The sequence below is a fragment of the Camellia sinensis genome, chromosome 2 (genome assembly GCF_055761805.1).
Source record: "Camellia sinensis isolate YWXY chromosome 2, ASM5576180v1, whole genome shotgun sequence".
In the NCBI taxonomy this organism is placed as follows: Eukaryota; Viridiplantae; Streptophyta; class Magnoliopsida; order Ericales; family Theaceae; genus Camellia; species Camellia sinensis.
The window spans coordinates 220980435-220994868 of NC_138962.1; the positions used below are offsets into that span (position 1 = coordinate 220980435).

At 33.6% G+C, this 14434-nt stretch overlaps 1 pseudogene across 1 annotated transcript; it reads right to left on the reverse strand.

Moving 5' to 3' along the window:
• Window positions 1-995: 995 nt before the first annotated feature.
• LOC114307258 (1-aminocyclopropane-1-carboxylate synthase-like) lies at window positions 996-10905 on the reverse strand (annotated as a pseudogene). The gene is made up of 5 exons (XR_014360231.1): window positions 10714-10905; window positions 10373-10504; window positions 5457-5617; window positions 1814-2399; window positions 996-1406 (listed from the first exon to the last, which is right to left on the reverse strand). The product of XR_014360231.1 is annotated as a 1-aminocyclopropane-1-carboxylate synthase-like (transcript).
• Window positions 10906-14434: the final 3529 nt, after the last annotated feature.

Here is a 14434-nt window from a genome sequence, read left to right on the forward strand (position 1 = left end):
AAAAAAAATTAGTCGGTAATATTATCAATTTTTAGCAATGAAATTTTATTTTGGTCAGCAAATATCATTTTTTTGCCACCAAAATTTTTTTGGTCGGCAAAAGTGGTCGGCAAATGTGTAAATTCTTGTAGTGCTATTTCAAACTCTCGTTCTTTGTCACACGATTAAAGTCAGGAAAACTCCTCGAAAGATAGTCTTGACAGTGTCCACCGTTCTTCTGTCAGTTTTTAGTATTGAAATAATTTGCGACATTATTCAAAAAATAGCACTAAAAATTTGGATTAAAAAATAAAATTAGATACGAAATTTTGATTGAGAAAAGCAAGGTGTTTCAAAGAATTAAAAGCATGAGTTTCCATATGATTATTTAAAGTAATTCAGCAATTTTAGCAAGATGAAACAATTTATCATAATATTTGGATATTACTTTTCAATTCATTCATTCAACATCAATATCAAGATAAATTCAAGAGACATTTAAGAGCAAGAGAGAGAGAGAGAGAGAGAGAGAGAGAGAGAGAGAGAGAGAGAGAGAATAAGAAGAGATTTTCTACATTACTTCAATATTATTTAATGGAATTGATACTTCAAACAATATTTTACACATTACACCCAAATAAATTACATATTGTTAAAACATTCTCTTGCCTAAATTATTGGTATTAATTATTTCCAATGGAAAGAATAAATCTACCTGTCTTCTTGGTACAAATTAATGGTGCATAAAATGAGAAATGATATATTTATCACCTCATATATTTCACTTTCTGAAAGTCACGTTGAAGGTGAAGTTTTGGTGAAATATTCTAACAATAATATTACATAGTCAGAAAAAAGTTATTCAAAAAGTAATCAAAAAATAAAGTGTGAAGACGTGATTCATTTTAATTGTGACTCACATTGTATATTTTATTTTTTGAAAATTTTAGAATTTACTTTTTTTGACGTTATAAATTTTTTATATACTAATGGTACATAATAGTCCTCTAAACTGATTAATTCCTGGCTCGAACTAGAGGCGAGTGAGGATGAGGAGAGTGAGGAGATGACATATGCTGCGACCTGAGACCGTCGTCGTATATTCGAGACGAGAAACTCAGTCGAAGATTCATTGGGCACCTCTTCTTCTTCACTGTAGCTATCTCTCCTTTCTTCTTAGTCACAAATTTTCGAATTCTCTATAATGCAATTTCGACTGTATCATCATCCATGTTAGCAAAGCAAACCCTAAACCAACCAGCCTCCGTGCAGTGAAAAGATGATCCCGGAGAGACATTGAGTTTCACATCGTTGATTATCACACGGCATAGCATCATTTCAGCATCAATATTTGGTTCTTTGAGCAATGGGCGCAAATCCATCCAGCAGAAAAGTCCGGCATTGCAATTCAAACAATCGATCCCCATCTGCAGTGGCGTTTACAAACATTTTTATTATGATAAACATTCAAAATCTTAAATTTTACAAATAGTATTTTAATAAAAAAATCACACTTTATCAATAAAAAAATATAATAATTTAAACTTCTCAAATCACAAAGAAAAAAAATATGTATATTGACATTATTGTTTCAAAAAAAAAAAAACATGTAGATATGTGAACTTTTAAAATTACCCTCATTTTTTAAGTTTGTTATTAATACTTTCAAATAAACGTCGCAACTTATTTCCCATTCAGCTATGCAATCGATTTTTTTATATATATAAATTTCATTGTCGAAAATGCTTTCTAAAAAATTGCAATTGTAATAGAATTAATGCTAATTTCACAAGCAATTAAACTAACCAACATACGAGATATGCTAACATTTTACCTCTTTCAATCCTTCTGTGAAAATTTTGTGCCTACACTCTAGTCTCCTCGAGCTCTCATCAAGAAACCTCCCCACAAAATCATCGTCAGAGAGCGTTGCAGCGAGTAAGTATTGAGTTTGGGAAGATACTAATCCAAAACTCGACATCTTTCGAGCACAACTCACAACTTCATCGTTGTATGAGTAAACAATACCAACCCTAAAGCCAGGAAAACCCATGTCTTTCGACAAACTGTAAACGATGTGAATGAGATCATCGTTACTATCCATGTCTTGAATGACCTCAGAAATGCTAGTGAAGTGGGGAGGCCTGAAAATGGTGGCAGCATAGATTTCATCGCATACAAGGTGGATGTTTCTTTCATTGATGAAATTCACCAAGCTTTTGAGAGTGTCTTTGTCTAAAATGGTGCCTAATTGGTTTGATGGGTTGGTTATGATCAAGCCTTTCACTCTAATGTTGGCCTCTATTGCTTTGTTGTATGCTTCTTCTAGGGCTTCTATGGTGATTTGGAAATTGTTTGAGCTCTCACAGGTAACTAGTATTATTTGAACACCGGTTCACCATCTCAAATCCCGAACAAATCTGAAATATTCCAAATGCATAAGGTATAAGTGAAAAGTAAAAAAAAAAAATTAAAAATGAGACGATTGCATTAAGACTTATTATTTTCACACAAGAGTACCCATAAAAAAAATGGCATTTAATTGCAAAAATACCACTGCTACAAATTGTATAAAGATTCTTTATGAATAATATTTTTCAAATTTTAAAAATTAATTTTTTTTTCTCTCATATCATTCAACATAATACATTATTATTTTGTCAATGTCACATAAATGAGAAGATGTTTAATGCAAAAATCTATTTATGTATAAAATACTATAAAAATGATATGGCAAAGTTATTTTTATAAGTAAAATCATTATTATGGTGTTTTATTTTAGAGCGAAAAGAAATTCTGTATGAATTGTAAATTTTTAATATCATTACTCATATTTAATGATCTCAACATCATTAGTGATCTCGTCCAATCAAAATTAGTCAACTCAATCTTAAAAGTGAGTTCAAGATCCCAACTTTGCAGTTCCAAAGAAGGCAGATTTCAATCACATAAAACCACTACAAGAAAAAACACTTTTGGCGACTAAATTTTTAGTCGCCAAAAGTCCTCTTTTAGTCGCCAAATGTAGAATTTTCACTTTTTCCGACTAAATATTTTAGTCGCCGCTGTGGTCGCCAATACACGGTCGGCAATACCTTTGGCGACTAAAGATTAGTTAGTCGGCAGTATACAGGTCTTCAGTGACTAAAGTTTTAGTCGCCAATAGTCGATTCCATTTGTGAAATTATACATTTAGCGACTAAAGTTTTAGTCGCCAATAGTGTTTTTTTTTTAATTATTTATACAATTGGCGACTACTTTTTTCGTCGGCAATTGTCACTCTTTTTGGCGACCACAGTATTTTGTCGCCAAAAGCATTTTTCAAAAAAAAAAAAAAATTTCCCACTGTGCCTCAACATCTCCCACGCTTCGAACCTGCGACCTCCAAGCTCCAAACCTTAAGGACACACGCCACCCCACTATGCCACTCAACCATCACATGAATATAATTGCAACTTATATTATTTATATATTACTTTCAACATAATATATATAAATATAATTATATATATTCAAATATAATTTATGTAAAAAATAAATTATTTATTAAAAAAAATGTATCTCAGTTTTGGCGACTAAATCCATTATTTAGTCGCCAATTCTACAATTTAGGCTACTAATTAATTTTGCAGTCGCTAAAAAAAAATGTTGCGCCTAAAAACACACCTTTTGGCGACTAAACCTGTTTTTAGTCGCCAAAAACGTCCCCTTTTGGCTACTAAATTGAATTTTAGTCGCCAATACTCAATTTTTAGCTACTAATTTTTTTTTGTAGCCAAAAAGCTTCACTTTCAGCGACTAATCTGGTTTTAGTCGCCAAAACACCTACAATCGGCGACCAATCTGCTTTTTAGTCGCCAAAACCAGCACCTTTGGCTACTAAATTGTTTTAGTCGGCAAAAACCATCACTTTTGGCGACGAAAATTGTGTTAGTCGCTGAAACCCATATAATAGGCGACCAAACTAATTTTTAGTCGCCAATACATATACATTTGGCTACTAAATGGTTTTAGTCGCCAAAAGTCTTCATTTTTGGCGACTAAAATGGATTTAGTCGCCATTTCTGCAACTTTTAGCGACGAAATTCATTTTTTTAGTCGCCATTGGTGCTTTTTGTTGTAGTGAACTTTGAATTCCTGCTTTACTAAATTGATCAACTGTAATTGATTGAAATAATTAATGACATAATAGTTCAGAACGACAAAAAGTGGACTCCATACCATAGGTATTTTCTAGTGTGTAACTAAATATGGTGAACCTAAATTCTTTGTTAAGACCCAAAGTCAGCTTGAGACTTGGATAATTTGCACAAGTAAATCCATCATTTTGGAAAACTTTCCAAAAACCCAACTGTGTGCAGTAGTTGGTATGAATTTTTTGGTGGTCCAAATCCAATGAGAGGTCTATTGTCAACACGTAATAACTTAATGGTTATATAGGAAAAAATGAGAAGAAAATTAGCCTGTGTCAAAAGTTCTTTGTATTAATATTTGACCAGAATTCTTTTGATTGTTATTAAATTTTGGAGGTGGTTTGGAAATGGGGAAAATAATATATTTTATAGCTGAAGGGATCAAAATGAACTAGTTGATATAGATGAAGAAATAAAAGTTTATTCACCCAAAAAAAATATTTATACACCCAAAAAGTAAGATTCACTAATAGCTAATGAAGTTTTGATGTAATTAACTCTTAAATTTATACAAAATTTTCATCTTGTTTGTTTTGAAATAATAAAACCTAAAACAAAGGGAAATTCAATCATGTCATTCTATATTTACTTTTACTTTTTTGGTTATATAACATTGGATAATTCTTACATAAGTTCTTATAAATATAAGCAAGTTATCTTGCAAAGTTTTCACAAACATACATTAGTTAATCCATAAAAATTTAAGAAATCATAATTTATGTATATTTATAAGAATTTACGTGATTTTGTAAGGTGACGCAAGTACATATGATATACACCTTACGCACTCAAACATTTTCCTATAACATTAATTATATTTAACAAGAGATTGACCCGATAAACGAGGCTTTTTTACTCAACCTAATGTCTAAATTTGTGTCTTATTATTATTATTATTATTATTTAAATTCTTACTATTGTAAAAATATTTATAAAAATATGTTAAGATGAAGAAATTTGTTTTGATACAATTTAAGAAAGAGACGTGGTGGACCAAAACTATTGAATGGCCAAAAATTCTTTAATTCCATTTTGATTGAGACATTACTGGGTGGAATTCCAAAAATAGAATACTGACGAACCAAAAATTTTGTAGAGAAAATTTCCCAAAAATTTTTCAGAAATACAAACCAAACGAACCCCATATTTTTTGAAGTTTTAAATAACAAATATATTTTTTAAATCTCAATACAGTTATATCATTCTATATGAATTATTATATATATATTTTTATTAGTAATAGTTTATTTATGTGATTTATTTGTATAAAAGATGAGTACGTACGCTGAATAATAAGGTGATGGAACTAGAAATGCATCACCGGGATCGGCCAAACAAAACATGATCGTCTCATTAGCTCCGTTGACTCCTCCGCTCATTACTATCCTGTTCGGATCAAACTTAACCCTCCCACCTCTTACTCTCCCCGTAAACTTCGCGACGGCCTAAAAAAATACACATCATCATTAGAAACACCACCATTATAGCATCTGAAAGTTCAAAGTTAATAAAAAATAAAAACAATAATTACTGTACAAGAACCGACCAAATAATACTTATTATAATATTGTGACCGATTTCTGTGCATGTAGAATTGCAGTAAAGATTAATGAGAAAACTAGTCATTGAACAACAACATTAGAAGTGTGTGGGTGATTTTCTGACCACACTGCCCACTTAGTAACCAGCTGGAGAGCACCGGCAGAATAGATGGCACCTGACTGACCTGCAACAAAAAGAGAAGATTCCGGCGGTGGTTCGTCCACCCGGGGGCACTCCGACGATCAAGTCAGTATATCTCTCAAAGATAAATCAAGTACTAAACTCACAAGCTTGAGTATCAAAAGCATGCCTTGGACCCATGGGGGTGCCTCTCTTTTATAGCCAACATAAACCTAGTCCCAATAGAAGCCTAACTTCTATGGACTCAGGATTACTGCTAATTTTGGACTCCCAGTAAGATTAGGATAAACTCTCTAAGAGTCTTATCTTAATACAAACTGAAGTCTTCTCTCATTCTAGGACTCTTGCCACTCATCCGCTTATCTCGAATTCCGATATCTTCGGAGGTAACCTCGGCCTATCAGAGATGACCTCGGCATAACAACCAGGACACGTGGCACCTCGGCTGACACGTCGGCGTCACCTTGGCCACGTGTTGGTACTCAGAAAATATATCCCCACAACTGTCCCCTAGGTTCTATTAACTCGGCATTCTGAGGTGATGGAACCTACACTGTTCGTTCATTTGTGCCCCTCTGTCCAAGATCAAACTCGCCGACCTCAAAGTTCCCTGGACATTACTATCCACTTCTGTCAAGTATCAAGCTTCATGCTTTCCAAGCTGCTCGAGATCACACCTCCTAACCGAGGTTCTTGTTCCATTAATTCGTAAACTCTAAGAGCTTTGCAATTGCTCCACTCACATTCTTCGGTGGGTTCCCTACTTCCAGTCATCTATTTGACTCCGGCGATCTTCATATCGACGTTCATTTCTCTTGGTAGGTTCATAAACTCTTTTATTAAGCTCAATCTTTCATAACTCTTCTGAATCCGTTTACTTGCCCTCTGTTGTCTTCTATTTTCGTCTGTTTTCAAGTTTTTAATTGTTTGAACGCCTGGCACTGTTCTTGCCATATCCGCTTTCTGTTTCTAGCATCGTGTCTGGGTCATTACTTTATTGTTCTTCACATACTTACTTAGTGCCTGTGTACTTGGCTTTATTCTTGAACTTTGTCGTCTTCTTGACTCTGATTTTTCTCTTTTTTCATTCAATCCTTCGGCTTTTTCTCTTTCTAGCTCTTTTGCTTAAATCCATCATTGTTCCAAGTTTTCAAGCTCTGCAACTGTTTTCGTTCCTCTCCTCCGGTGAAGCTTACGTCATTCTGTCATTTTCGCATCCGTCGTCAGACTTCGGCAATTCTCATTCCGGCTTCCCTCTTTCTGGTAAGCCACCGTTCCTCCTGATTTTATTTCTTGTTGCTTTCCAAGAAGCTCTGCTTCATTGTTAATCACCATTGCTATTTTACCCGTTGTTTCCAAATCATTTTCTTGAATACACACTGTTCACACATCTGTTGATTTCTGCCACTGTTCTTGGCTTGACACACCTGTGCAATCTTTTTGTCTTGATTTCCTGATAGCTTCATCACCATTCTTGATTACGAATTACATTCTTGTTTCTGTTTTCTGTGTCTTTTTCTAGATTATTGCTTTCATTCCTTGCCTTCAAACTCCGAGGTGCCAATCGCCGAGAAGAGCTTTGATCAAACTCTTCGGGAGATCGATGCTAAGCTCGAGGCCGAGAAGGCTGCTGAGAAGTCTTCCCAACTGTCTTCTATATCCTACCATTGATGCCGAGTAGTTTTGTTTCCTTCTTTTACTCCTTGTACCTTGTTCCTTGTACTTTGTCCTTCTTTGTATGCTTTTAATCCAACCGACGTGCCATTTTTGTAGTCCGAATAATTTATTTTTCAATATTCAGGCCGAAGTGCCTTCTTTCTTCTTTAAATGCATTTCTCTAATTTCTTCTTTGAATGAATGTCTTCTTTTTTCTGCTCTTGTATGATTCTACACTTAGAATAATTTGTATGTCTTCAAAGTACACCTTGACTGTGCAATCTCTTCGGGTAAAATACCTCTGTCACAACTTCTAATCTTACTCATCTCGGCCTTGTCCTAACACTTGAAAATATTGTAACAAATATTTTCACAAGTGTTGCTTAGGACTTGTCACTTTCTCAATGTCTTCTATCAAAACTTCAGTTTTCCATATTTCAAGTTTTGATAACCTGGTAGTCTCGGCAAGTACGCAGATATTGCTTGAGCTTGACTTTAACTTGTAAATTCACACGGAATTTCAACAAGTGTTAAATATGACCTCGGTTTAACTTCAATTTGTAAATTCACACAGAATTTCAACAAGTGTTAAACATCATCTCGGTTTAACTTCAACTTGTAAATTCACACAGAATTTCAACAAGTGTTAAATATGACATCGGTTTAACTTCAACTTGTAAATTCACACAGAATTTCAACAAGTGTTAAATATGACCTCGGTTTAACGTCAACTTGTAAATTCACACAGAATTTCAACAAGTGTTAAATATGACCTCGGTTTAACGTCAACTTGTAAATTCACACAGAATTTCAACAAGTGTTAAACATCATCTCAGTTTAACTTCAACTTGTAAATTCATACAGAATTTCAACAAATGTTAAATATGACATCGGTTTAACTTTAACTTGTAAATTTACACAGAATTTCAACAAGTATTAAACATCATCTCGGTTTAACTTTAACTTGTAAATTCACACAGAATTTCAACAAGTGTTAAATATGACCTCGGTTTAACTTCAACTTGTAAATTCACACAGAATTTCAACAAGTGTTAAATATGACCTCGGTTTAACTTTAACTTGTAAATTCACACAGAATTTCAACAAGTGTTAAACATCATCTCGGTTTAACTTTAACTTGTAAATTCACACAGAATTTCAACAAGTGTTAAACAATGATCTCGGTTTAACTTCAACTTGTAAATTGTCCACAAATTTCAACAAGTGTTAAACAATGATCTCGGTTTAACTTCAACTTGTAAATTGTCCACAAATTTCAACAAGTGTTAAACAATGCTCTTGGTTTAACTTCAACTTGTAAATTGTCCACAAATTTCAACAAGTGTTAAACAATGATCTCGGTTTAACTTCAACTTGTAAATTGTCCACAAATTTCAACAAGTGTTAAACATCATATCGATTTAACCAACTTGTAAATTGTCCACAAATTTCAACAAGTGGTAAACATCATATCGGTTTAACCAACTTGTAAATTGCTATAAATTTCAACAAGTGGTAAACATCATATCGGTTTAACCAACTTATAAATTTGCTGCAAATTTTAACAAGTGGTAAACATATTCTTCTTCTCTCTGCCCCCTACATGGCTTCCACATACTCCTTTGCGAACCTTATAAAAGGTCTTCAACCTGGCTAACTGCAGTCCAACCATGTGTGGTTTTTTTTTTTTTTTTTATATTCTGGGATCTGAGATCTGCTCACTGAGCTCTTCTCTTCTCGGACTTAAGTGCCGAGATCTTGTCTGCTAAAATCTTGGATCTGCTCACTCAGGTTGAGCTCTTCTCTTCTCGGACCTACTCATCCAGGCCGAGATCATGTCTTCTAGGATCCGGGATCCAGGATCTGGAATCCAGGATCTGCTCACTTAGGATGATTTCTTCTATACTTGAATGTTGTCTCCTTGGGAGCGCTCATGCCCCCTGTCTTTGCATCCCTTCTGGAAGGGTCTTCGTTCCTCTGCAAGTATCTATCCTTCCATACCTTGAGGTCATCTTCGTTTGTAGTATCCGCTTTGATCTGTTGTCTTTGGTGCGTCACCTTTCTGGCCGGCGTCTTTCACTCCGTGACTCTGGTCACTTGTCTCTGTGTTGCGGTCGTCCCCTTCAATGTCGAGGTTGATAGGTCTCCCACTCCCAGCAGGAGCGTTGTCTCCAATCTGATCCTTCTGTCCTTCATTGGCCTTCTATTCTTCTTTCTTTCATTGGCCATCTATTCTTCTTTTCTTCCCACAGACGGAGCCAAATTGTGTGGGTGATTTTCTGACCACACTACCCGCTTAGTAACCAGCTGGAGAGCACCGGCAGAATAGATGGCACCTGGCTGACCTGCAACAAAAAGAGAAGATTCCGGCGGTGGTTCGTCCACCCGGGGGCACTCCGACGATCTAGTCAGTATATCTCTCAAAGATAAATCAAGTACTAAACTCACAAGCTTGAGTATCAAAAGCATACCTTAGACCCATTGGGATGCCTCTCTTTTATAGCCAACATAAACCTAGTCCCAATAGAAGCCTAACTTCTATGAACTCAGGATTACTGCTAATTTTGGACTCCCAGTAAGATTAGGATAAACTCTCTAAGAGTCTTATCTTAATACAAACTGAAATCTTCTCTCATTCTAGGACTCTTGCCACTCATCCGCTTGTCTCGGATTCCGATATCTTCGGAGGTAATCTCGGCCTATCAGAGATGACCTCGGCATAACAATCAGGACACGTGGCACCTCGGCTGACACGTCGGCGTCACCTTGGCCACGTGTTGGTACTCAGAAAATATATCCCCATAAGAAGTACATAAATTAAATAATCAGACACAGAAAACATATGGATCAAGTAGTCGTACATTTCTATACTCCGGCAGGCCATGGTAGTCCTGAAAGTTGGCTATGTCCTTGAAAGCCATTGATCCTTCAGTTGTGCAAATGGATGCTGTTGGGTTTTTCTCAATCCACTCCTTAATTGGGTCACAACATAGCTGCAAACAAAAGCCACAAAAAATAATTAACATTTGAGAATGAAATCATGGTTAGAATCCCATTTTCTCTCTTACCCAGAATCCGTGCACAAAAAATTATTGCTATTTGAGTGAATCTATTCGCACGTTGATTTTACTAAACATTTTTCTGAGCACGGATGCTGGGTCAGTGGCATTGGGAGTATGAGAGACATGGAAGTTCGTAAAACCTGGTTTTCAGCAAGACCCATTTGGATGACACCATTAGGGTTTTTGGTGAGGTGAAAAGGATCATTATCATATGCCTTCCAACCATCAAAGTATGGAGAATTTTCACCATGTTCATCATTGGTTGCTCTCTTGGATAAAAGTTGTTGATTCAAACTCGTCAACCCATTTTTCTTTCTCTCTCTCGCTAAAGATATAATTCTATCAATATATATATGTAGTGATGATACAACTGGACATATGAGAGGGTATTTATAGGCTAGTAACAAGAAAAGAAAGCGACAGAGAAGTCTCCCTTCAGAATGCCCAAGAGTCCAACTTGCAGGAACTACAAAAAAAAAAAAAAAAAAAAAAAAAAAAAAAAAAAAAAAAAAAAAAAAATTAGACTCTTTTACTAGAGCTTTCAAAATATAGTTTCACACTCGCTTTTGAGTTTGGTGTTTGTTTGTATTTTCAAAAATTAATTTTACACTCATTTATGAAAAAAAATTTCAATGCGGGAAAATTTGGGCTAACCAGTCGTCCGACCGGTTGACCGGAACAATGCTTTTTTTTTTTTTTTCTCTCTTGTTATTTTTATATTACAAAAAAAAATAAATTTGTGAAATTTTTTTTAATTTTTTTATGAGTTTTGAATAGAATTTTGGGGTGTGTGTTTGGTTATAAGTTATAGATTTGTATCAAATATCATGTCACATCACTTAATTCAAACTCAATTTAAACTCTTTTCAAAACTCATAACCAAATAAATTTTTCACACTCAAATCATAATTTCAAAACTCACAAACTCAAAATATAACTCTATTCTCAAATCATAATTCTAAAACTCTACCAAACACTACCTAAGATTTTGGGAATCAAAATTTATAGACAAAATTATTTTTTAGGAACCAAATATTTTTGTTACGAAAAATGTCGTTATTATATTTTTAGCAACGAAAATTGGACATTAGTGATGAATTATTTTCTATTTGGGACCAAATTCTTTGTCTCAAAAAATAAATCATTTTGAAATCAAAATATTTTGTCCCTAAAAATCTATTTATTAGTGATATTTTTTAAAAAAAATCGCTAAAAATCTTATTTTTGACTTTTCGATGCGACATTTTAGCAACTATCATCACGATGATAGTAATTGGTTCCTAAATATCTTTTGCAATAAAATTTTCATTTTTAAAAACCAAAATATTTAATTTGTAAAACTCTTATATGTTGCAGTAAGATACCCCTAGTAAGCCAAATTTGGGAACTAGTGATGTATTATTTTAACTCTTACATTTAATATTCATTAGCAGTAATTAATTTTTTTGGGAGCCGTGCCCACATAGGCCCGTTTGGTAGAGTTGTGGAAAAGTGATTATAACTTATAACCTAACAGCTTATAACTTATAACTGTTAACATAAGCTGATTTTTTACTTATAAATTAAGCTTCTCCTCCCCCACTCAAAGAATAAGTTGATTTTTGACTTACAAAATGCTATAAGCTGTATTATTAAGCTGAACCAAACACATCAAAATAGTTTAAATTAAGCTAAAAACTAAAATAAACTGAAAATAAGTCCTACCAAACAGCACCATAAGACGTTTACTTCAGCTTTAAGTAAAATCCCCACAAGTTGGTGGTGGAATTAGTCACTGAAATTAGTCGAGGTCACTAGTGAGTGGTGAAATTAGTTTTTCAGAACGATCATGCTACGTAGCTCGAATGCCGCGGCTCGAAACACGGCTCGACACCAAAACGACGTCGTTTTGGTGTCGATTTTGTTTTTTTGTTTTTTTTTTTTTTCCCTGGTTTTGCAGAACGAAGAAGAAGAAGAAGGGAGAAGAAGAGAAGGGAGGAGGAGGAGGAGGAGGAGGAGGGGGGAGGGGAGGGGGCCATAAAAACCGGTTTGAGGAGGAGGGGAGGCTGGGCTGCGACGGAGGAGGGGCTGCGACGGAGGAGGAAGCAGCAGCGGCGGCCGGAACTGCGACGACGGCGGGGCGGGGCTGCGACGACGCCGACCTTCTTCCTCTCCCTCCCTTCTCTTTCTCTCCCTCTCCCTCTCCCTCTCCCTCTCTTCCTCTCGAGCCATTTCGAGCCTGGTAGCTTCGAGCTACCAGGCATTTTCGTTTTCCGAAATAATCAAGGTGCCTGTAAATTGGTACGATATCTAATTATTAAAAAAAAACACCCAAGTGTCCAAAGACAAGAAATAAAATTTAAAAAAATAAATATGATATTACCTACCCATACAAATTTTTAGAATACAATCAAATTTTCAGGATTTACTTTTCAAAAAATTAAGTTTTTTTGCTTTTTGTATTTTCTTTTTGTTTTCACTGATTTTCTTTTATATTTAAAGTAATTTTTAAAATTTTTAAATACATCTAACATAAATACACTTAAAAAGTAAAATATTTGTAAAAAAAAATCTTTAAAAAAATCACTAAATACTAAAAATATAAATAAAAAAAATACGAGAATTCAGTACATTTTTAGTATTCTTGTATATTTATTGATTTTTTTACAAATATTTTACTTTTTAGGTATATCTAAGTAAGGTGCATCTAAAAAAGTAAAAAAAAAAATTGTTTAAAATTTTAAAAATATTCACTCAAAATAAAAAAAAAACATGAAAAATAAAAAAACTCAATTTTCAAAAAATTGAAACAAAACACGCTGAATACTGTCCTTTTTTTTTTTTAAGACACATGAAATTATGTGGAATTCAAAATCAATATAATTTATGTTAAAGAATAATTTAAACACAAATATTTAAAAATTAAATGGTTCAAATTATGAAAGTGTAACTTGTAATGAGCCTAAAACTAAGGCTAGGTTTGGCATCTTTTTAAAAAAGTTAAAAAGTTACTATCTTATTTAAGTCACATCATCTCTCTACCATATCACTTCAAATTCAATCTATATTTCATAAAAAGTCAAAGAATATATTTATTTAAAACCTTCCAAACAACCCATTGTCACTTTCCCAATCAATATAATTATTCTCAAGTATAATCTATAAATAAGTAGTTTAAAAAATGAGCAGCTTACAAAATTTGGAAATTGTGTTTGTCACTTATCCGATCAATATGATTATTCTCAAGTATAATCTATAAACAAGTACTTTAAAAAATGAGCAGCTTACAAAATTTAGAAATTGTGTTTGTCACTTATCCGATCAATATGATTATTCTCTGAGTATAATCTATAAATAAGTAATTTAGAAAATGAGCAGCTTACAAAATTTGGAAATTGTACGGTCAGGGTACATTTATATATCACAATCATTCCTGATATGATCCATATCCTACTATGGAACTTATTTTCAAGATAAAATTGGGAGGTAAATTACATTAACACCTCCTGGGGTGTCTATTAATATGGATTCCTTCATCATATTTAAAAAATTACACTTACCTCCCTATCAGATTAAAATAACATATTTGTCACTTAGTTTTAATACATATAAAATAATAAAATAATACAGATGTTTTGTTCATGCTATTTCAAGGAAAATAATAATAATCTTCTTTGATTTAACTCACAAAAAAATTGAGTTTTTTTTATTTTGTGTTTTTTTTTTTACTGAATTTTTAAAAATATTTTAAGTAATTTTTTTTTTTTTAGATACATCTAGTAGTATAATATTTTATGATTTTTTTTTTTAAATTCACCAAATATAGAAAAAAAAAATTCAATACATTATCTTATTTTGTTATATTCAATGGATTTTTTGTAC